General features: G+C 41.6%; 1 protein-coding gene across 1 annotated transcript in view; it reads left to right on the forward strand.

Moving 5' to 3' along the window:
* fnbp1l (formin binding protein 1-like) overlaps positions 1 to 22,663 on the forward strand; it is a 48,406-nt gene that overhangs the window by 578 nt on the left and 25,165 nt on the right. The gene's annotated exons all lie outside the window — the stretch shown is intronic.

Below are 22,663 nucleotides of genomic sequence, written 5' to 3' on the forward strand. Positions count from 1 at the left end.
GAGAATCCGGGTATGGAGCACCGTCCTGTTCGGTCTAATTAACCGTCACTTCACAGCCGTTGTTGTCACTGACTGATTGGCCCAACGTGCATCTTTGTTATCAAGTCTTTTGTCTTTAACTTCCATGTTATTAAAAAAAGGGGGGGCAGATGAATCAGCCGGTATAATTCACCTCCCACCGTCTGCCCTGTCTTTCTATCTCTCTACCAGTCTGTGATGAGCTATGGCTTCATATCCACAGTCTCTACAAAACCACTACAAAGCGACCTGTGACATTAATATTCCTGTATTTATTCCAGCACCCCCTGCACTATGCACCATTGCACTATTGTCATTATGTTTACAAGAGTGATGGATCGATATACACCGATATTATAGGCAGATATTATAGGGCGATATTTGTGTTTTTTAGGTGTATCGGCCGATGCGGGCTGTTGCATTCACCCAACATTATCTATCTATCTATCTATCTATCTATCCATCTATCAAACTATCTATCTGTCTATCTGTCTGTCTATTTATCTATACACACCGATATCATAGGCCGATATTTGCGTTTTTTATTGTTATGCGTATCGGTCGCTGTTGCATTCGCAGATAGTTTTTTCCCAACGTTATTTACTATCTATCCATCTATCTATCATCCATCTATCCATCTATCCATCTATCTATCTATCTATCCATCTATCTATCCATCAAACTATCTATTTATCCATCTATTTATCTATCCATCCATCTATCTATCTATCTATCAAGTATCTATCCATCTATCTATCTATCTATCTATTTATCTATACACACCGATATTGTAGGCCGATATTTGTGTTTTTTAGGTGTATCGGTCGTTGCGGGCTGTTGCATTCCCGGATTGTTTTTTCCCAACAGTATCTATCTATCTATCTATCTGTCTGTCTGTCTGTCTGTCTGTCTGTCTGTCTGTCTATCTATCCATCTATACACACCGATACCATTTGCAGATATTTGCGTTTTTTAGGTGTATCGTCCGATGCGGGATGCTGCGTTCTCTGATCCAACATTATTTGCAGGTAGGCATCTGTCTACGAGCAGCTCTGTGTTGCTGGTGGCCCAAGATATTTTAAGTTCAATAAATGTTCCTTTTAAAAAAAATTAAGACTCGTAACATTTGTTATCATCATCGTGCAATTTTTAGGATGTAAATTGAGGGAGCGAAAGTAGTATTGGCTCCAAATATCGTCTCAACCCTAAAAAATCCATATTGGTCGATCCCTAGTTTACAATCTCAGCCTCTGTTTACATATATATATATATATATATATGTATATACACTGATATTTAAATCTTACATTGTACTAAAATGTTTTTTTACCTTTAAAAAGTATGCCTATTTATTTCTATGTATATTGACAGTGACTAAAAGCTGATTCCTTGCATGCGTTCACACTTACTTGGCCATTAAAGCTGATTCTGTACTGAGTAGCTAAAAACAGGTCGGTCGTTACATTTTATTGCTTAAATCACTCAACGATGAGCTGCTGCTGCTGCTCTTTCTCAAGTACAGTTACTATCAGAGTGAGTGAATGTCCTTTTACATCAGTGCCTTCTTTCAAATGTGGTATTATTGTTGATTGTTGCAGTTTTTTTTTTTAGTTTGGATAAGAGTCAAAGCTGACATACTGAATTTTTGGGGTGTTGGCCATCAGTAGCTGTTGTTACTAGAGAGGCAACCAGTAACATCCTGTGTGTGTGTGTGTGTGTGTGTGTGTGTGTGTGTGTGTGTGTGTGTGTGTGTGTGTGTGTGTGTGTGTGTGTGTGTGTGTGTGTGTGTGTGTGTGTGTGTGTGTGTGTGTGTGTGTGTGTGTGTGTGTGTGTGTGTGTGTGTGTGTGTGTGTGTGTGTGTGTGTGTGTGTGTGTGTGTGTGTGTGTGTGTGTGTAGAAAGGAGGGGGTACTTCACCCTCCCTGAGATGATACTCCTGCAGCTGACCTCAGTGGTTATTATCTGCAGTTTAATATAAGCTAATTTTTTGCTTGCTCAGCCCTCAAATGTAACATGAGCGTGCTGCTGCAGACAAAGAGATAGGGTTGTGGAATATTCTGCACATGGACACAGATGTGATTTGTCAGGATTTCAGTGTTTTCTTTTTTTTGGATCTCTCATTCATGTTATCCATTCAGCTTTTCTTCCTTTTTGGCATTTTAGTTCCAAGTATGGAGAGCATAGAAACAGCTGTGTCCGTTTGCTTCCCCAGTTACAGATGGAGAGGCTGCCTATAACACGGCTTCAAGACTAGAAGGGAAATGTAAATATGTTCCAGCCTGTTTCTAATGGTGTGAATCTGAAAAAGATTAGATAACACTTTTGTCTACTTCTAGATGTTGCAACCTTTGATTCAGTTTCGTGGACATTTAGCGTTTAAGAATGGTCATACCAAGAAAACCATTTAACTGGTCCTCAGTAGGGCTGCAACCTATGATTATTTTCATTATCACTTCTTCTGTTTTTCTGTAATCAATCATTTATATCTATAAAATGTACACATGGGTGATCCAGGACTATTAAGTCAGCACCATTAAGTGTGTCACACTTAAGAAAAATCAGTGGCCGAACTGCATTACAGCAATATTTACGTCATTATGATTCTGCACGTTACGCTAGTTTTACACTAAATTTCTTAATAAAATGAGAAAATATTCAGTACTTTGCATTTGTCAAGTATTTAAAGGAGCTGTACTCAACATACAGAGCGGGGAGAAGTAGGTGTCCTAAGCCTATATTGAAGTCTCTCTCCTTGTGTGTGTAGTTTCTCTTCTCTTTGTTTCGATAGCCCGTCCAGCTACGTGTACATGTTAGTGCATGGTGCCCTGAAAAAACGTCGGTATTTAAGTATTGGGTAATGGTCTGTGAGAGCTGTGTGGACTGTGAAGGCAATCCCAGCTCAAAGTCAAGTTTTCACAGTTGTTAAAAATACAAAACCACACAGTTGGATTGAAATTCAACGGCAAAATGTTTAAATGTCCAAAATCCTAAATGTATTAAATCCATGCACCATCAGAAGTCCATGGAATGACTTTGGTAAAAGTAACTAAAATTCAAAGTGTGAAGATATTCCTTTACTCTCTCGTTAAACCTGTGTCAGTTCATCGCTGTATCGTCTTGTAAAGTCAGTGCTAAAGCAAAGCACGCTATGATCTGCCCGAGTGGGGACGCTTGCTGACGGGCCGTCATAATCCCCTCAATCCACTGATGAGATTAATGTGTTGGCGGCCTGATGTCAGATTACACATGATTGGCTGCCTGATGTCAGATTACGGATTATTGTCCGCACCATGGGATGTAAAGCCGTTGATTGGCTGTTTTACAGATGACTGACTATCATATGTCAGACATTACACATTATTAGTGTACTAGTTTCAGAGGTAGTAGTGTCTGATCTCAAATAAAACATGATTGGCGGTCAAATGGCAGATTAATATGACTACTTAGGTTGTTGGTTGTGTCATGGATGATTATGATAGCTGCACTGAGTCAGTCAGAAATTCAAATGTGTTCAGATTGCTTGTTTTGTTGGACCTACAGTCCAGAACTCAAATTAAAACAAAGAAAATCAGCCATCATCCAGCTATTTTTTGGCATTTGTGCTTGAGAAATGAACGAAATGATTACTGTGATTATCAAAATAGCTGTTGGTTGTGACCAATATCCACAAAAGGTAATGCTTTCCTGTTTTTATTTGGATAATTGAGGCCTTTAGAAGATTGGAGGAGAGACAATTGTCTAGAGCAGAAATGTTTATTCTTCTTTCTTTTCATTTTGATCATCTTGTAAGCCCTTAGATTTTTCTGTGATGGCATCGAAAGGTTCGACCCAACCTCTAGGTTGTAAATCAATGGACTGATGATTTATGGTATTTATTACAGCACTACATGAATAAGTAGTATCTAGCACTCAAGGCAGCATTAGTGCGTTCAATGAATCTTGTTGCCTTTGCGTTTGCCCTGCGTTCTGGCTCCAACCCAGGTCTTTGAGACATTACAAAGCGAGCGAGGAACATCCTATTACCGCGCTGGCTTCCTGCCCTCCGAGACGCACACATAAAGTAGGAATTGTTGGTCTGAATTAAAGCTCTGTGTGCATTCTGTGTGTGCGCTTAGTGCCAGGATGCCACCATGCTGTGCTCTGGTCTGTCTGGTTGAGGTGAGCCGGAGGCCAGCACAGTGGAGCGGCCAAGTCTGACTGAAGGACAAGAGGCTGACTGGCAGTCGTCTCCACTGATCGGCCAAACTGAAAGACAAGAATAAGGGGATAAAGGGTGGAGAGGTAGAGGACAGAGGACAGGCTTTAAACGGCTGGCTAGACTCTTGATTTTACTTTGAAGTTCGTCAGCTGTTAAATGGAGAGGAGACTTTAGACCAATTGTGGAAACTCGGATCCAGAGCAGTGAGCAGGTTTTTACCCTCTTCCAGATCAAGGGGTTGCAAGAATGAGCTTTTCTTTCGATTCATGCCTTGTGAGGATTTTGAAAAGGCTTATTAACGCGTTCCCTCGGGTGGCCTATGGAAGGTGTTGTTGGAGAACGGGGTACCGGGGTCATGAAGATTGTTTGTATTCTTGGCATCAGGTGGCCGTCAGACTCAGACAAGGCTGTTTGATATCCACTCTCCTGTTTGTGATATTTATAGACAGTAGCCTACAGTATATCAAGGTATTACTGACCACAGGGTAGCATCTCCGCCGCTTTCACATTGTGTTGTCTTGCTTTATGGGGCTATCATCTCAGATGTGCATGATTTGGTAATATTGAATATCAATGATCCATTCTGCACATGTGTTTTTGTTGGTGATACAAAACAAGACACCTTTTAAGTGTAATTCCAGGGCGAAATCATCCCTTGGTCTTTATCGGCACTTGCATACATCAGAAAAGCCATCGAGACAGTTTTTTTCGTGTATGAACTATTAACGGAGAAATTAGGAAGAGTCGCTAACACTGATTAGCTCGGGGCTATAAGTGATTGCATTAAAAGGGCTTTTTTAACCACTAATACTGCTCAAAATAACACCAAACCTGCAGTAGCATGATAAGAGTCCCTACACATAATAGTTGTCTCGATGGGTTATTTGACAAAATTGCCGAAAAAGACCATGGGATGATTTTGCGCCAGAATTACACTTTAATATCAAAGTGACCTTCATGTGTGTTCTGTGTGTTCCTGAATCCTGGATCGGTTTTAGTGGTCTTATCTTCTCATTGGCTTGTGGATCTGCGGCAGTGGAACCTCTGACAAGTGGGTTGTTGTTCAGTCGGGCAGCGGTCTGGTTCTAACCAGGTCACAGTGGGTGTGAATGAAGTCATGTTGAAGCTGAGGGCGCTGGCCTGGACACGACAAGCTGTTTATATCCAGTCTAGCCAAGCTTTTCAACACACTGTGTGTATGTGGAGGCTGAGGGGGTGTTTTTCTAGGTATGGATTAGAGAACATGTTTTCATTGCTGGACGTGTCCTTAACTGTTTTCACATATGAACCCCGGACAAAGTCAAGAGAATCAGGTCTGGACTTTATCTTTCACACAGCAGAACATTCTCTGTGTCAGATGTCTTGTCACTTACTGGGAATACTCTGTTTGGTTAAGACGAGGGGTGGCGCCCGGTCGAGTGTGCAGGATCTGGGCATTATTACAGATTATACCATTTTCCGACCACGCTATCTGATTGGTCAGCTAGACATTTAGCAAGTGCTGAAATCAGCATGACGGTTCACCGTGCTCATCACTCAAAATATGACTTCGCCATGATGCTCGTGCTACAGGCTACAGGCTACTGTATTAACGTGTTCATTTATGAGCTAAAGTGTATTGAAAAACTCTGATCACAATCCTTAAATATATTATATGTAGCGTTTACATATTTATAGGCCGAGCACAATGGAAGTCGACATTTAATTAGTAATACATCTGTATTAGTGTGTCGGTGACACGGTGGTGACGGAGCGCTATCTTAAGTTTAAGCTTAAGCTAACCCTACATGTTCTGATGTAGTAGCTACATATGTCTGTGGAAAACTTAATTATAACAAGACTGAGCTAGCGAAGCAGTTTTGTGTTTTTTATGTGTGGTATATCTTTAGTTTGGGAAACTCAACAACCTAGAAAAAAGTTTTTTATTTTGAGAGCAAGTCAAGGTTTGCAGTGTCCATGTGTAAAGGAGCTAAGGGTGGTTGCTCACATTACTTTGTTGACGCCCTGCATGTGAGGTTAAATGTCTTTCTTAATTAACAAAATAGTGCTAACACACATCTCAGGAGAGAGGGAGGGATGTGAGGATGTGGAGGGAGGAAGAGGTGTGAGAGAAGGATGCTCAGGGAGAGAGGATGTTTAATTATAGGAGAGAAGGGAGACGTTTTCATATGGTGGGAGGAGGTGAAGTGATGAAGACCCATGCACTGATAGACAAGTAGAGGTTACTGCCTTAATGCATTAGATGAAACATTAATGATCCCCGTGAAGATTTGGCTTCTGCTAGAGTTACAGACTATATGGAGACTAAATGGGCTGTCGGTCAGAGTAGGGGAAATGAGTTTACACTGCATCAACAGATCCAAACATTAAAAATAGGTGCAAAAAGGCAGCAGAAGCTACTGCAACGCCTTACATTTTCGTTGTTATTCTTTTTCTCCCTACTGAAAAACGAATGCTGTTCAAACAAGCGTGTCTATGTCCATTTGAAGTTTTTCATTTAATGAATGAAACGCCTGAGTGTCTAGCGATGATGGTGATTTAGCACGCCTTAATAGATGTCACTCGATGATAAAGTGATAACATAACGCGTGTTGAAGCTGTGATTTGGGTTATTCTGGTCAGCAACTTATATATTCCTGGTAGATGACTTTGTAACGTGAGCACCGTATTTCTACTGTTTACCATTCGTACATGACATCATTGCAGCCGTCCCACTTTCTGTTGTTTTCAAGTCCTCCCTCATAATGTGAAAAACAGCTGTGCAGTGTTGCATTGTTACACTGGTACCTGAGGCAAGAATCTCCCACCAACGCAGCATTTTTAAAAATGTAATGCTGTTTTGGGTGTGAACGCCCATATCGACCTCCTACCCGGACTGTGTGAGCACGTACAGACTGTAAGGGTGGGCGATATGGCAAAAATATCTTTTTACAGTACGTAGCCTTAAAAGAGAAAATATATAACAAAGCATTTAGGCCAAAGAACCTTTCTAAACATTGTTTAATCAGTTTGGGCAATATACTACGATCTCTCTGCTTTGGCAGGTCGTTAGCACGTTCTAATCCGTCACGATCAAATATCGTCGAATCGCCCACCCCTAATAGACTGTGCTTGATTGACCTCCCCCTCACTCTCATGTTAGCTGTGTTAGTGGTGGGACCAATTACACGTTTAAGTGGTTCGGGCATCTAGTAAGGATGAACCCTGGACGCCTTCCTAAGGAGGTGTTCCAGGCACGTCCAGCTGGGAGGAGGCCTCGGGGAAGACCCAGGACCAGGTGGAGAGATTATATCTCCACACTGGCCTGGGAACGCCTCGGGATCCCCCAGTTAGAGCTGGTTAATGTGGCCCGGGAAAGGGAAGTTTGGGGTCCTCTGCTAAAGCTGCTGCCCCCGCGACCCGACCCCGGATAAGTGGATGAAGATGAGATGAGATGAGATGGAGAAGATGGTAACCCAACTTCATAATAATGAAGATGATGATGATAATAAATAAAAGCTAAAAAACATTTGTGTATTATCAGTATCAGCCCAGAATTTCTCGGTGCAGAATCTGTGCATGAACTACCAAAAGGAAGAACCAAATTATATAATTAACAATTCTGAGTCTTTTGATTCATATGATTTAATTCACACTCACAAACACAGAGTCTCTACGTTCTTCCTCTTTTCTTTTTTCAGAATCTGTCCCCACTGCATCTCTCCTTCCCCTCCCTCCTTCCCCCTCTTCCTGCCTCTCATCCTCCCATCGCTCCCTGTCCTCCCTCTGGAAGCAGTTGCAGCTGTATCCACCCAGCCAGCTGTTTGGCGGTCATGCTCTTCATGGATTCAGACAGCATCACACCTGTGCGCCTGTCAAGACTAATGCAGTGACCCTGGATAAACCCGTGTTCTGTCAGTGTAAATGGGTCAGCACATGTTATATTATCTGGCTTTGTGACCCTCCGCACAATCAGGGCTTGTTGTTGGGGTGATACGGCTTTTTGTGTATTTTTAAACTGTAGGATTACTGGAAGGCCTCAGGTTTGTACCAGCAGGGTGTCAATTTGTGTCTTGAAACTTCACAAAGCATTTGGTGGAGTGAGTGAAGTCTGGCCTTTTCCTAGATATTCAACTTTAGGCAGATTTCTGTTACATTTATGTTTATATTTGATTCATTGCGTTTCCTAATTCCAGTCATACAGATAAATGACTATCATTGTATACTATTTTTTTTAAATCTAGTGTTGCAACATCACGGTTTATTATAATTTCTTTCCAGGAAGTAAAAAGTGAGTCACCGGGGACGGAAACACATCCAGACGTCTCAGATTCATGACTTGTCTAGATGCAGGGTTTTGGTCAGAGTTGCAGCTGCGTTCGCTGTTTGCTGTCTTCCAGGAGTCACTCTGTCTGTCAACTGTTTATTAGTCAGTTACTTTATTAGCCAGCGGATAAAAATGCAGGCTTTAGGACACGTGGAAAATTGGAAGATGTCGTAGATTTTTTTCTGGTGTATTTTCCCTGGATTTCCAACCCAGTCATTACACTAAGCCTCTTCTGGATGCCTATCTGCTGTCAGTCTAAGGCCCGCTCCTGAAACATGCTTACAGACGGTAGAATAGACTTTATACTAATGGCATTCACTTTTTAGAGCCCTGTTTATTAACTGTGATAGCCGGGAGTTTGAAAGATAATTAAAAATTGTATTGATCTTATAGTTTTAAGCCATTGTTGGTAATACAATGGCAGCAGAACTATTGCTGTTTTATGTGCCTTCATTTAAAAGTATTACATTCACTGGATTAGCCAAACCTTTTTGACATCAGCAATGTTTCAGTAGATTTAAATATATATTATATATCATACACAGTCTACTCAATCATCACAACATGAAATGACATACCGTATAGTGATAGATATCACCCACGCTGCACGTTCTTAGTTTAAATTTAATACAAATTAAACTAGCCATTTATTTAGTTATTAGCCATTTTTACATTAAAACACTAGACTAGTTAAAGGCAATTATTACCCATAATTAAGATCCCCATGCATCCAATAGATAATGAAAAATATTGATCTTCAACCACTTGTCCCTGTCGGGGACGCGGGGGGCTGCAGCCAATCCCAGCTGACATCGGGCGTGAGGCGGGGTCCACCCTGGACAGGACGCCAGTCTATCACAGGACACATAGAGACGAACAGAGACAGACAACCATTCACACCTACGGGCAATTTAGAGTCATCAATCAACCGAACACCTGCACGTCTTTTGGATTGTGGGAGGAAACCGGAGAACCCGGAGAGAACCCACGCAGACACGGGGAGAACATGCAAACTCCACACAGAAGGGCCCCAGCTGGGATTTAAACCAGGAACCCTCTCGCTGTGAGGCGACAGTGCTAACCACCACCCCACCGTGTCGAAAAAATATTATGTTTATTATTTTGTTTATTATTGAATAAGTCCTTGAAAATCATCAACTATTGTTTTAGCCACTTATTAACACAAGTTACCCTATGACTTGGTATAGAATGGCTCCCTACTGTAACATGTTTGGTAAATGAGAATTTGCTCACCGGGCAAATTTCTGTTGACTGAAACAGTAGTTAGGCTAATGTTTTACGAACCCTGTGGTTAACCAGGAACCACTTGTTGGTGACGTTGAAACGAGATGTCCTCCAGCTGATGTCCTTTGGTTTGCTGTGTACTAAACACATCAGCTGCCTGCCAAACCTGCTCACCTCAGCTGCACAGATGCTATCTGCACCCTGGGCAGACCTGATACCAAATTACTTAGTGACATCCAGGTTGCAAGACAAAACACCTGCAGAGAGATAACATGTAAAGAGGCTTTCGTTGTGCAGCGTTGTGTTCTCTGATTGTTGCTTCACTTCCATGTTTAGTGTTCTGGTTCTGTCTCTACAGCACCGTTACTTCCCTTAGCTACCAATGTTAGCGCATGCAGAATAAATCAAGCATGAATGAATCAAGCACCTTTTGTTCCCCGTTTGTGTGTGTGTGTCCATGTGAGTAACAGCCAGTGTGTGTTTGCCATGTGACAATAAACCATTAGCTCTCCCTTATCCTATTGTAGAGTCGATAATTGCGCCTCCTCCTCCTTCTCCATCCTTACGCCAACATTCTTCTTCACCCCTCAACAAAACCCTGGCTCTTCTCTCTCAGGATCAGGCAGAACTCTGCAGCTCAGACGCTTTTATACAAAAGTTTCCCACAGGAGAAGATAGAAGAAGTATTTTAAACTGGTTTAATGTCACAGACCCTTAAATAGACTTAAGTGATGCAGAGCTGGCGTTTGAAAAAGCTTTCTCCCAGGGCCCGCATACGGGATGATGTTTTCGTTTGAGCTAAACTGGATATGACGGTGGTGAGAGTGAAACCTTCTAACTGGGATAATTGAAGAATGTCACTGAAGCCTCATGGTTAAGCCTGTCCTAATCTCTATAAAGAGATATTTGCAGATGAAGGCCAAATTTGTAGGCAACAAGACAAGACTTTGGTGCCGTAAGCGTTCTGGTTTCTGTTTGGCATACAGGTAAAAACTCCATGTGCAGAGCAAAAAAAGGCAGTACGCGCGGGCCAAAGTAGAATCCCAGAACCCTTTGTATCGTCTGATGACAATTTAGCTTTTTATACACATTTTTATGAATGCAGATGTCTGTTCATAGAGTCACCGTTTCACAGCAGGCGCACTGAGCAGGAGATTTTGGCCCGGATATCCGCTGTCTTCCCCGGAAATCCCCAAATATTGTCTCTTTCCCCAGAGGCTAAATCATCATCAGACCAATATCCAATGAGTTCAAAGATTGAGCTTCTACTAATCAAATGACAAAATGGTGAATGATTCTTTCTGATTTCTTACCTGTGACCATATTATAAGGCCTCTTTATAACTTTTGTGGTGATGAAGTTTTCATGTGAATTTAAGTAAGGGATACTTTGGAGTGCAATCTGAATCTATAGAAAGGAATGAGTTCAAATTATTCTTTAAAGTTAGTTGAGGATTTAAGTGAAATATTGATCTCACTCAGTCAGTCATTTCAGCCTAATCCTAATTTAAGGTCCATGGACCTTTCAATCAAATTTTGCAGTCCTAACAGGAGTCTAGAGCTGCAATTAACAATTCTTTTGATTAAAAATAGGTTGCATTTATTTGGTTATTAGTTTACTCTATTAATAAATGGCAGACATTTTTGATTTTGTGCATTTGTGAATCCTCTGGAGGCTGCTAACGTTGAGGTTGTGGCGCTCAAAACTATTTATTAACCATTTACAGCTGCAACAGTTGCGACCAACAGAGTAGGCCATGGCAAAACGTAAGCATGATTGACTAACTTGGTTATAATTGGTCAGTTATGCTATCTATGTAAACACACAGCTTCGCAACGGTGTTAATCCCGCCCACGGCGCTGATTGGCTCATTGTTACCCCCCCCCCCCCCCCCCCCCCCCGAAATTTTTAACCGAGAGAGTGCAATTTCATCTCCTGCTGCCAGAGGAATCAGTCAGCTCTGTGGAGTGGGTGGATTCTGGACCCAGACATCTTAAACGTATACATGAAAAGAATTCTTAGTCTCCCATGACTGCAGCTGCACATCCACCCTGCATGGGGTCGTGACCTCAGGGACTATGGGCTTCCAGGAACCACCTCAAGGGTTCTTGTAGGTCCCCGCCCCCGTGTACTGATATAGCAGTTGGCATTGTGTACAAAAAAGCCAAGAACTAAAAAAAAAAAAGTCATAACGCTGCCTTATCAGCCAGCAGAATCTATTTGTTCTGCATATTTCATCCGTTTTGGTCAATGAGTGCATGTATTGGAAACACTGGCTTAATAATGTACATACCATAAATACAGACATCATGTGAAAAAGGCTGTATATACACGGGATAAGAGTAAGTAGGACAGCCCCACCCCCTCGCTTCTCACTTGCCTCCCGTCTATCCTTTCCCCGTCTCCCTCCCTGTGCGACATACAGCCTGTTTGTGTACGAGGAAACAATGTTAATTCCAGCACCAGAGGAGTTTTCCCAGGCTGTTTATTTGGCCGATCAAGTTTCAGAGCCCAATAAAACTGCACACACACACACACACACACACACACACACACACGCACACACACACACACACACACACACACTGCTCAGCATGGAGGGTTCCTGGTTACCTAGGTAACCTGTCCATGAAGTACACAGTGTACCCCCGTGGTTACCACAGAGACCCCAGACCATAATATGTCAGGTAGTCAGACTGCAGGATAAAGGATGTTAAAGCAGTGAGCAGTTCTGTCGGCCCTCTTGTTTATCAGAAAGCATTATCAGAAAGATGTTTGTCTTTTTATAAATAAAGGAGATGCACGTGTAAAGGGTTTATCCTGATCTTTGAAAAGCTGGAAACATTGTTTTCCTGACAACCTGAGACTTGAGCTTGAATCAGCCAACAATAAATTAACTTGAGCGGAGGAACTCTTTCACAGTCAGGGTGAAAAATCTACTTTTTTTGTCCACTGCACAAATTGAATGAATGTTCAAAATTAACCATCAACTTAATAGATCATAATAGTTTTTTTGGATGGTAACAAAGCAAAACTACGAGCCACCAGAGCTTCAGCTAACGGTATCTTCATTGTTGATTCTTTTCTAGATTGATTGATTCGTTGTTTGGTCTCTAAAGTGTCAGAAAATGATAATTAGTGCCCTGTTCACAATGAATAAGACAACAATACTCTCAAACAAGATTCAGATGTCTATAATCACATGTGAACTCATTTAAAGCCACTTTGTGACCCCCTATTGTCCCTGAAGCAGTCTTTAACAAACACTTCTTTGTGTTTTTCTGGTCTAGATTTGACACAGTTCATTTAATCCCTTTTAATGTTTGCAAATAGTTTGAGAGTACGCGCTGCAGCACTGTTGAAGCAGCAGTAACTGATATTGAGAAATGTCTTATTTCAATTCCTATGTCATTTTAATCGTATTTTATAAAAAGCCGCACACAGCATTGTAAGTATTAAATGCCTCAAACACTGTAAGACTGCAGCAGCTCCAGCAGCAGCAGTAGTACTTTTACTACACCCAAGTTCTGACCTCCTATCATCCAGTACATTAGTCATATGATATGAGGTTAATGGTTAACCCACATGAACCAATATGTGTTGTTCTCTGCGTTTAAACATGCAGACAACACAGGAAAAAATGAAAAACAAGCACATAGACTGTGCAGAGGAGTCTCTGTCAGCACGTCACATGATAAGTTCAGTCATGCTCAGTTACTCCCTGCAGGAAGTGAAGGGGCATTTGTCTAAATCTACATGCTTATTTATACCGTGGTAACGACTTTACTGAGGAGATGTTTCTGAATGCAGGCTTTTTTTGAGTCAATGCGAGATGTTAAAGGGAATTTCCACTGGATATCAGTGAATATTCTGTTCCACTCTGTAGGGATAAAGGGACACTTCATGGACTATTTCCAGTTAACACAAATAATAAAGCTATATTTATAAGGCATATAGTTATTTTTAAGCTACCATCTGTTGAAAATATACCAGTACTATATATCAAGTGATTCCTTTAACATTATAGCTAATAAACTCTGACGTTGTGGGGAAAATGCTTATTTGGTAGATGAAAAGATTGATACCGCTCTCATAGATGCTGTTTAGATATGACGCTGCAGCTGGTCAGCCTAGCTTAGCATAACGACTCGGAACAGGGTGAAACAGATACACAGCCAACCAGCACCTCCTAAAGCTCACTAATTAACACTTTATATCTAGTTTGTTTATCGGTCAGCTACAGGTTGGTTAAAGTCTTTTAAGGTGATGACGTCAAATAATATGACAACAGACATTCAAACTTTATTTGAAAAACCTTAATCGAAGCTTTGAATGTGAAAAAAAAGACATTTGGTAGCTAAGCTAACTGGCTGCTGTCTGATGGCTCTCAGGTCACACCCACACTGTCCATCCGTACCGTGCCCAAACAGGTTTTACGGGTAAAGTCTAGTTTGTTTGACCAGTGTGAGCGCAACCGTACCGTGCCTAGGTGTGGCATGCTTGCCATCCACGGACCGTTTGGATGAAGACGCACAAAAACTCTGAGGTCTATGGAAAGATTTGTAAACAAAGCGATGCATCGGGATGACGTCAATCAATGCGTGTGATGTGTTACGGCGTGATGACGTATAGACAGCAAGAAGCATTCGCGCGAGGCCCAGGTAGTGTGAGTACAAACGGGCCTGGCCTGTGGAAGGGGAGGGAGGGACAAGTACCCTGGGGCACGGTACGGACGGACAGTGTGAGTGCGCCCTAAGTTGAATTAGTTTGACCTAACACTTGCTGTTGCTGTGCTTGTCACAAGTTAAACTGCAAGAAAATCTTTTTTTTTTCTTAGGTAAATTACAGATTGTTGATTGTCCGTGCTGAACGGACAAAAAATGTGAAGTGTTCATAGCCTTAAAATAGTGCCAGCTGTCAGCACCCAAACCAAGTGTCACAGCCTACAGTCAACCGCATGAACGCTGAGGAGAAGGTGTCAGGGTCAGAGCACACACTCACACACAGCTGGGAGCCTCATGCCAAACCTCCACTGTGATTAGGGCACTTGAGTCAGTAAGATAAATCAGGGTTCCTGTGGCTTTTTTCCTAAGATGTGTGTGTGTGCGCATACACAGGCATGTACATATGGTCTGATGACACAGCTCAATGGATTCTTGAACAGATACAGTGATTGTCACATCCTGCTCTTTCATATTGGACACACACAGGAAATGCTTTGGTTAATACTGTGAACAACCACTGAAACTGACTGTGCTGAAATTAACCCTCCATGTATGTGTGTATGTGTGTATGTGAGTGAGTGTGTGAGTGTGTGTGTCTTTGTGTAGCCGCTGAGTCATTGCTCCATCCCTGCAACACATGTAACATTTGGATGGTGATAGGGAAAACATATCTAATTGGGATTATTCCGACTGATATTGCAATTGCGATATGATTTGTGATATTAGAGGGAATGATATTTTTTTAAATCATTATTCTCATTTTCATTGAAAAACCATTTAAGTACTCAGGGTGTGACTTGTGCCAGGATCTGTAGAATAGGGTGTGTAGGTCAGGACATCCCTGCAGCACAACAGTACTTCATTTAAAAAGAGTATTTTTGAAACCCTTCTCACCTTTTAGCAAATATTACACCATCACCATCATCTGCTGTTTGAAAATTGCAGCAATATTGTGTTTTTAATCACATTTCAATTAATTGTACAGACTTAATAACCAGTTGCATTTGGAATACAAAACACTTGGATCTGCTGCACTTTTTTTTTATCTCTAACAAAAAAGCACAAAGGAACCATTTACTAGTAACCGGGTCTTTATTTACCTCAACTACAGAACGTGACAGGCCTTTATTTAAAACAGGCATGTATCAGAGGCAGGCCTGTTTTTACTAATTCCCTTTGTGTAACAAGTATAATTGGTCATATTTTAGTATGAAGCCTCCTTTTGATCTGCTCCTGTATGCGAAGTTAAAGCTTCTGCATTACACTGTACACTTCCTGTATTCATTTCAAATTAAGAACAATCAAGAACACATGATATTATTGTTAAATGTATTAAATTTAAGAGACGGAAATATACATAATGCTCAGTTGTTATGCACATAATACGACATCCACCGGGAGTTTATTCACTCTTGTTTTCTCCCTGGCCTTTATTTGTTTATGTTGGCCACGCCCTCGGCCTTTATTGACTCCGGGCCTTTATTTAGAGCCCTAATGATTTAAATCAAGATACCTTGTGAGAAATGAGAGGCAAAGGTATGTCCTGCAGGCTACAGCCTTCACAAACAACAAAAGAGTCCATTAAGGATTCAGATATGATCAATATTATAGATACTGGATTCACAATCAATAAAACTCCATGAAGTTCTAAGACACAAGAAGCCTATTGCTTTACCTTTTGTATCGTCTTTAGTATGGATGGATTTTGGCAGGATTTTATCAATACTCTCCTCGGTTGAGTGTATTTCAGATGCATCTAAAGCATCAACAAAATGCTTCAGTCAAACTCTTCTGCTGATGGATGTGTGTTGGTCTGTTGCTGTATGGCTGAAGCTCAGTTAACCTGAAGTTACTATAAAACATCATCACATCCATGTTTCAACAGCTGACCGCGCCCGAAGCCGCAGGTTATTAAAGCTGTTAACCCAAATATTTGTTCCATGGTTGATGTTGACTTAATGTGGAAAAACACACAGGTAGTGTAACTGTATAGTCGTGTTGCTCGTGTAGGAGAAACGAGGAACGTGGCTGTTGATGTCTCCAAAGTGTCAGGCTGGATAAATCAGGTTCAAAGTGAGGCCGTTAACAGCGCTAAACCTCCATAATGAAGCATCAGACAATATACTAATATTACCAATTTTTTGTTGTGTTGTGCCCAAGTTAGGAATTTAATTATTGTGACAATGTCAATATAAAGGCTGCCTTTAATACTATAAGTTTGTATGTAACACTGTGGGATTAGCTTTGACAGAATAGCAGCGACCTACACTCAATATAAGCAAAACCAGCACATGCAAAACCACAACAACACTGTATGTGAAGTCTTTTCAAACCTGACCATTTTGTGAAATGTCATTCTGAAACATTTAACAATCAGATTAACAAAGAGAGCCAAGAGCTCTCCAAATTACATTACATTACATTTAGCTGATGCTTTTGTTAATTAGGGTACAAACCAGCAGAGCAAGTCATTCAGTAAGTGCGGCAGCTTCAAATAAGCCGATCTATAGAGTGCTACATAGTGCTATACAGTGCTTTCTTTCTTTCTTTTAATCATCTTCTTAGCCAAGTCAAATACTCCAGTTTCGTTTGTGTCACCCCCTTTTCGATCAGATAGCGACCCAGGATATCCGCTAGTCGACCTTCCCTGAGTGTTGACCTCTGTCAGGATCAGGGTTGAGACAAGGAGGGTCAGACTCAGGCTGAGACAAGCTAATGGGCTCTGATCAAAGTCAGGGCTGACATTTACAAATAAAGCTATGTTAAGTTAACCGCCATCTGAAACACATTACTGACAGTCTCTCTGTTTTAGTTGCAGTATTTATATTTCGTTTTTAAGGGTCAACTTTAGGGCTTAAGCTAGTGAATATTTCCATCGCTGAGATTCTGCTAAATAATTATTGAGACTAATAGTAGAATTTATGAAGGGGAAAGATCTGTTGTGTCTCTGAGCCGGCAACCAAGGCAGCCACAGAGCCGCAACAGGGCAGAACGGCATACCGTAGTGATGCACGAGTCGACCCACAGGCAGGTCAAAAAGTGACAAAGCAGCGTTCAGAGTAGTTAATAACTTACGTAAACATTATGTGCTATAGTTCACCTGCTCTTCCCCTCTCTCCCTCGATCAAACACTGCAGTCTGTCGCACTCACAATCACAATCTGCCCTTCTCTCGACTGACAGCTACTATAATGTATAAAGTTGGTAATTTCGTCTTTGCTTGGTTATGTGTGAATGACTAAAGCACTGACATTCAAGAGTTACTTTATCCTGGCGCTGTTGTTTGAAAAGGCCTTAAGTTAATCATTTTATGGGCCATTTGGTCGGCCCTGTGAACTACAGTCAAAGATTCAGCTCACTTGTCTACCGTGAACACAGAATGATGATGTGTTGCAGCTAAAAAAAAAGTCCAGATCTTGAGGAGTTGCAGCTCTCAGATTTCACTGACCTACAGATCAAGGTTAGAGGACAAGGTTGACTGCCTGCATAATTTTGTTTGCTTTGTCTCTTTGGACAGAAACGGACATTTGCATGCGAGTCGGTGGATTCGTTGTTGGTTGAGACTATTGGAGACATACCAAGTAGTGGTTCTTTTCCAAACCAGACGATAAATAACTCGTCTCCTCTGAAGAACTGATATGATTTGACGCTACGGGTTTGGACAGTAATCATATTCTCGTGGATTGTGCTAAAAAAACACTATAATAAGAATAAGATGTTCATGGTGAATTTCTATCTGGATAGCCATGAAAATACACGGTGGTCTGGTGGTCAGCACTGTCGCCTCACAGCAAGAGGGTTCCTGGTTTGAATCCCGTCTGGGGCCCTTCTCCGTGTGTTTTCTCCGGGTTCTCCGGTTTCCTAAGTCCAAAGACATGGTCATGTTAGGTTAATTGGTGACTCTAAAATTGTCTGTAACTTTAAATGGTCCGTCTCTGTTTGTTTCTATGTGCCCTGTGATAGACTGGCGTCCTGTCCAGGGTGGACCCCGACTTACGCCCAATCAGCTGGGATCGGGGGCCGCATGTACAATTTACATTGCTTTGCATAAAAATATTTGTTTCTTTGAATCCCAATTATACTGTCAGGGATAATCGTATTTGATGCCAGCACGATGTCACCATGTCACATTTCAGCTGACATAACAAGGGTTATGTGAACACAGTCATGGAGCAAGCATGCGTTGGTAACATGGTTAAGTGTTGAAAATGTGTTCTAGCCGGTGCCTGCTGGGACGCAACCATTTGTGGATTAGATGGATTTCTATCTATAGATATCCAATCATCTGTCTCTCTTTCCGTCTGTCTCTCATCTAACCAGTCTGACAGGGTGTGTGTGTGTGTGTGTGTGTGTGTGTATGTGTGTGTGCGCGTGCACGAAGCAGCATCAGCAGGGCAAGACAATGGAGGGGATCAGGTTGCAATGAAACCTGACTAGCTTGCCACAGACAGGAGCGCCCAGGTGTGCGTTTTCCACAGACGGGTAGTAAATACAGTGGGAATGGGAAGAGTCAAACCCTCGGTTTTGGGAATGGGTTTCAATGGACCAGGATTGCCTCTGCAGTTATTTATGCTGTCTGCAAATCCTTTTAAGACGTAAAATGAATTCCATGCATAATTACCCCGACTAAAGGCCCCGATGTCTTTTGCACGGGTAAACGTTGCCTCATGGTTCTGACACGTGGCAGTCTGCTCCTTTCAATGAATCCCCGTCTGAACAAATGTGAAGAGGAGATTCTGTCATACAAAGCCACACATGATGCTTGATCTTGTCTTGAATTTCCTGCTGGTGCATGTTCACATGAATTTCTTGTGATGTGAATTAACAGAAGAGACCAAGACAGAGGTTACATTGGTGGACCAATGAGAAAGTGGAGCAATTGCCAGTGTACAATGCAAACTGTATGACATTTGACAAGTACACTTCACAGGCAACTTCCACTATATTCTGTTTTAAAATGGCAACAAAGATATGATCTGTATGTACTTTATATTTGCTAACATGTACAACACTGAAAATGTCTCGTCTTCAATGTTTCTACACTATTTACCAGCGCTAAACAATGAGTTTTACAAGAGAAATGTTCGCGTTTCCAGGGCAACCGTTGCCCACCAGCTGTTACAAGACCCACAGTTTATTAAAGAGCTTCCTCAATTGCCTACATTGTGTTGTCCTGGCACAACGGGCTGCATGATTTTTCAGTTGTTTGCACCAGTGGGCTATGATGTGCCCTGGCCATTTAGAGACATAATATTATAATACACTGTGACCTCACAAAAAACTTATTTTTCACCATAATTCAAGAATTTCTACAGTAATAACTCAGGAACACACGGGGGAACGTTTGGTTGGATACTGAATTGGTGGCACTAATGTAGGAACGGCGGTGATTGTATAGATTTTCTGTTCTGACGGGTTAAAAGAAATTAACTTAATACTGTTTTTAATTAAATGTCTTCAAAGTCTTTGCAACATATTATTTAAGTCTGGACAGTTTGGGCGTAAACTGCAACCGGACTGTTTGTATATTGTTCTGATTGTTCTGGTTGCATGAAAGACAGTTTGTATGCAAGGTTGTTCTGCAGAAACAGAGTGTTTATTGTGGTAAAGGAGGTCAAATGATGAAGTCGGTGTCATCATGCGTGTTTATTATCAACACATAACAGTCACATGTTCACTGTCTCTCTACCTTTTTCTTTCCGCAGTCATTAAAAAGGTTGTTATGCGTGGAGCAACTTCTGGCTGGTTAAATTGTGACTGTCACTGATATATGGCTGTATTGTAGAGGGCAGTGACTTCTTTAAAATGACACCTTGTTCCTCCTAAAGCTCACCTGCAGAGATAAAAGGCCTTATGTGCTTGTTTAGTGGAACGGAGTCCCACCTGGGAAGGGTTGGGTTAATGTTTGACTGACCCATCCTGCACGCTTGAGAAAGTGGCACCACAGTTAGAATTATTTTGTTGAAACCTTTTTTTTTCCATCCATCTAGTTGTTTTTTTAAATGTCTTTCTCAATAATAACTTTAAATAAGTTGTTGATAAATAGATAAATATCCATTACAGTCTCTTAAAGCTCCAGGTAATGGGTTTGAATTGCTCGTTCTGTTTGACCAACACACTAAAATCCAATAGTTTTCCATTTTCAGTGATTATAAAGTCAGAAAAAGGCAGCAAATCCTCAAATTAGAAGCTGAAAATAGGGAACGTTTGGGATTATCAATGAGCTGATTCATCGTCTCAGATCTAGACCAGAGCTTTTAAAGATACAGACCAGAAGATGGACCTCCTCTTCTGTTGTTAGCATGTTTGCCGTCTCTGTTTCAGTCCAGCTACAAGAGGGAAAACGTTGAGTTGACCACTGTTGAGTTGAAATGTTCTGCCAACATCTGGTACAACTTTCCAGCTGCCAATCACTTTCAGTGTTGAAAAGTCTGTGTGTAAGGTATTTATTAGCAGTAACAATGTATTTTCCTTCTGCGTTCCTTTTTGGGTTTTTTAGGAAAGACTTGCTCTTTTGTGGTGTTTTCCCCTGAGCTGCGTTTGCTGGCACACAGTGAAAACAGGTTCCTGTTAAATCGCCTCCTGGGTGTTTGACTCGTCCAACTGATTTTAGAAACTGAAAGCGTGCGTTCCAACGAGTCTGTCAGTAACACATGATTTTCAGTTCCGATGCAGTTTCTTAGCTTTGACTTTGAGCCGATACAAAATACGTGTGACCGTGACCTGGATTTCCTCTGGAACATCCGCACAACTCTGCGTGAGATAATTATCCAGCTGCACAGTTAACAGTACACAGACTAGGAAACAAAAGCGTCAACTATGACACAAGAGGGAGAAACGCCAATTAATTGAGCTCAACTGAACTGTTTTGAACTGATGTAATCAAATGTTTCGCCCGATTGGACACTAGCTGGAACACCTAGCAGGAAACATATTTGACTCCATTCATGGTGCACGCATCACCTTAAAAAAGTATGTTAGGGCGGCAGTAGTTCAGTCCATAGGTGACTTGGCTGGGAACCGGAGGGTCGCTGGCCTCAAGTCCCTGTGTGGAGTGTGGACTGGTGGCTGGGAGGTGCCAATTCATCTCATGGGCTCTGCCGAGGTGCTGTTGAGCAAGGCACCGAACCCCCAACTGCTCGGGGCGCTGTTCACTGGCAGCCCCCTCGCTCTGACATCTCTCCATGTATATAGGTCCTGTTTGTGCATGTGTGTGTATTTCGGGCCTGTGTGTGTGTAACCTGAATAATAATAATAGAGTGAAAAAATCTAATTTCTCTGTTGCGGGACTAATTAAGGAATTCTTCTTCTTCTTCTTCTTCTTCTTCTTCTTCTTCTTCTTTTACTGCACTCATCAGTGATGGGAATGGAGCCAAACATGATGAGGCGGCTGAGAGCTGACTGTGATCCATGAGCCTCGCTCTCTGAATCATTTTCATCTGCTAAAACGTTTCTGTAATTTCTGTGTTCGGGAATCACGCATTTCCTCTGCGGCTTGTATGTATAGGCAGTTTGGTGTGCGTTTGTGTTTGTGTAGTTGGTAAAGACACGCAGCAGTTTCTGTTTCCGCAGGGGAAAGAAAAAACGTGAAAGTAGATCCTGCAAGGCAGAACAAATAGAGTAATGGAGGTGTGTGTGTTTATGTGTGTGTGTGTGTGTTTAAGTTTATTTCAGGTTTATTTATTCACAGGGCGTAGGTAAAACAGTGTCAACAGCTCATTTAAAACTGAAGTAATTGAATTTCCTACACCGCTACAAAGGTGGGGCTAGTTAGCAACATTTAAGAGCAAAACAATAGGCTATCAGCAGTTCTGCGACTTTTCAAAGCAACGTGAGACTTTAATTAGAGCTGTAAAAACATAAATTATCTGCATCTAGCTTACAGTTGACAATTGAATATGTTAAAGAATTAGTTTTTTATGTCTTGACAATTTGGCCAAACACTGAAAACTCAATAACGAGCTGTTGTTGCTTCCTCTTTCTCTGTTTTTACATATTGTTCAGTAGTGCCATTGCACTGTGATACTTATTGTCCTGCAGGTAAAGCGAGATAGAACGGTTAGTGGCTTTTATCGTGAACTAGCCACACAAGATGGTTAGAAGTGGGTCTAAAGCCGTATTTGTACATTTTAACTGCAGTGACGGGAAGGAAAAGAGCTGCCAGCTGCCACTTA

The sequence above is a fragment of the Echiichthys vipera genome (assembly GCF_963691815.1).
Source record: "Echiichthys vipera genome assembly, chromosome: 3".
NCBI lineage: Eukaryota > Metazoa > Chordata > Actinopteri > Perciformes > Trachinidae > Echiichthys > Echiichthys vipera.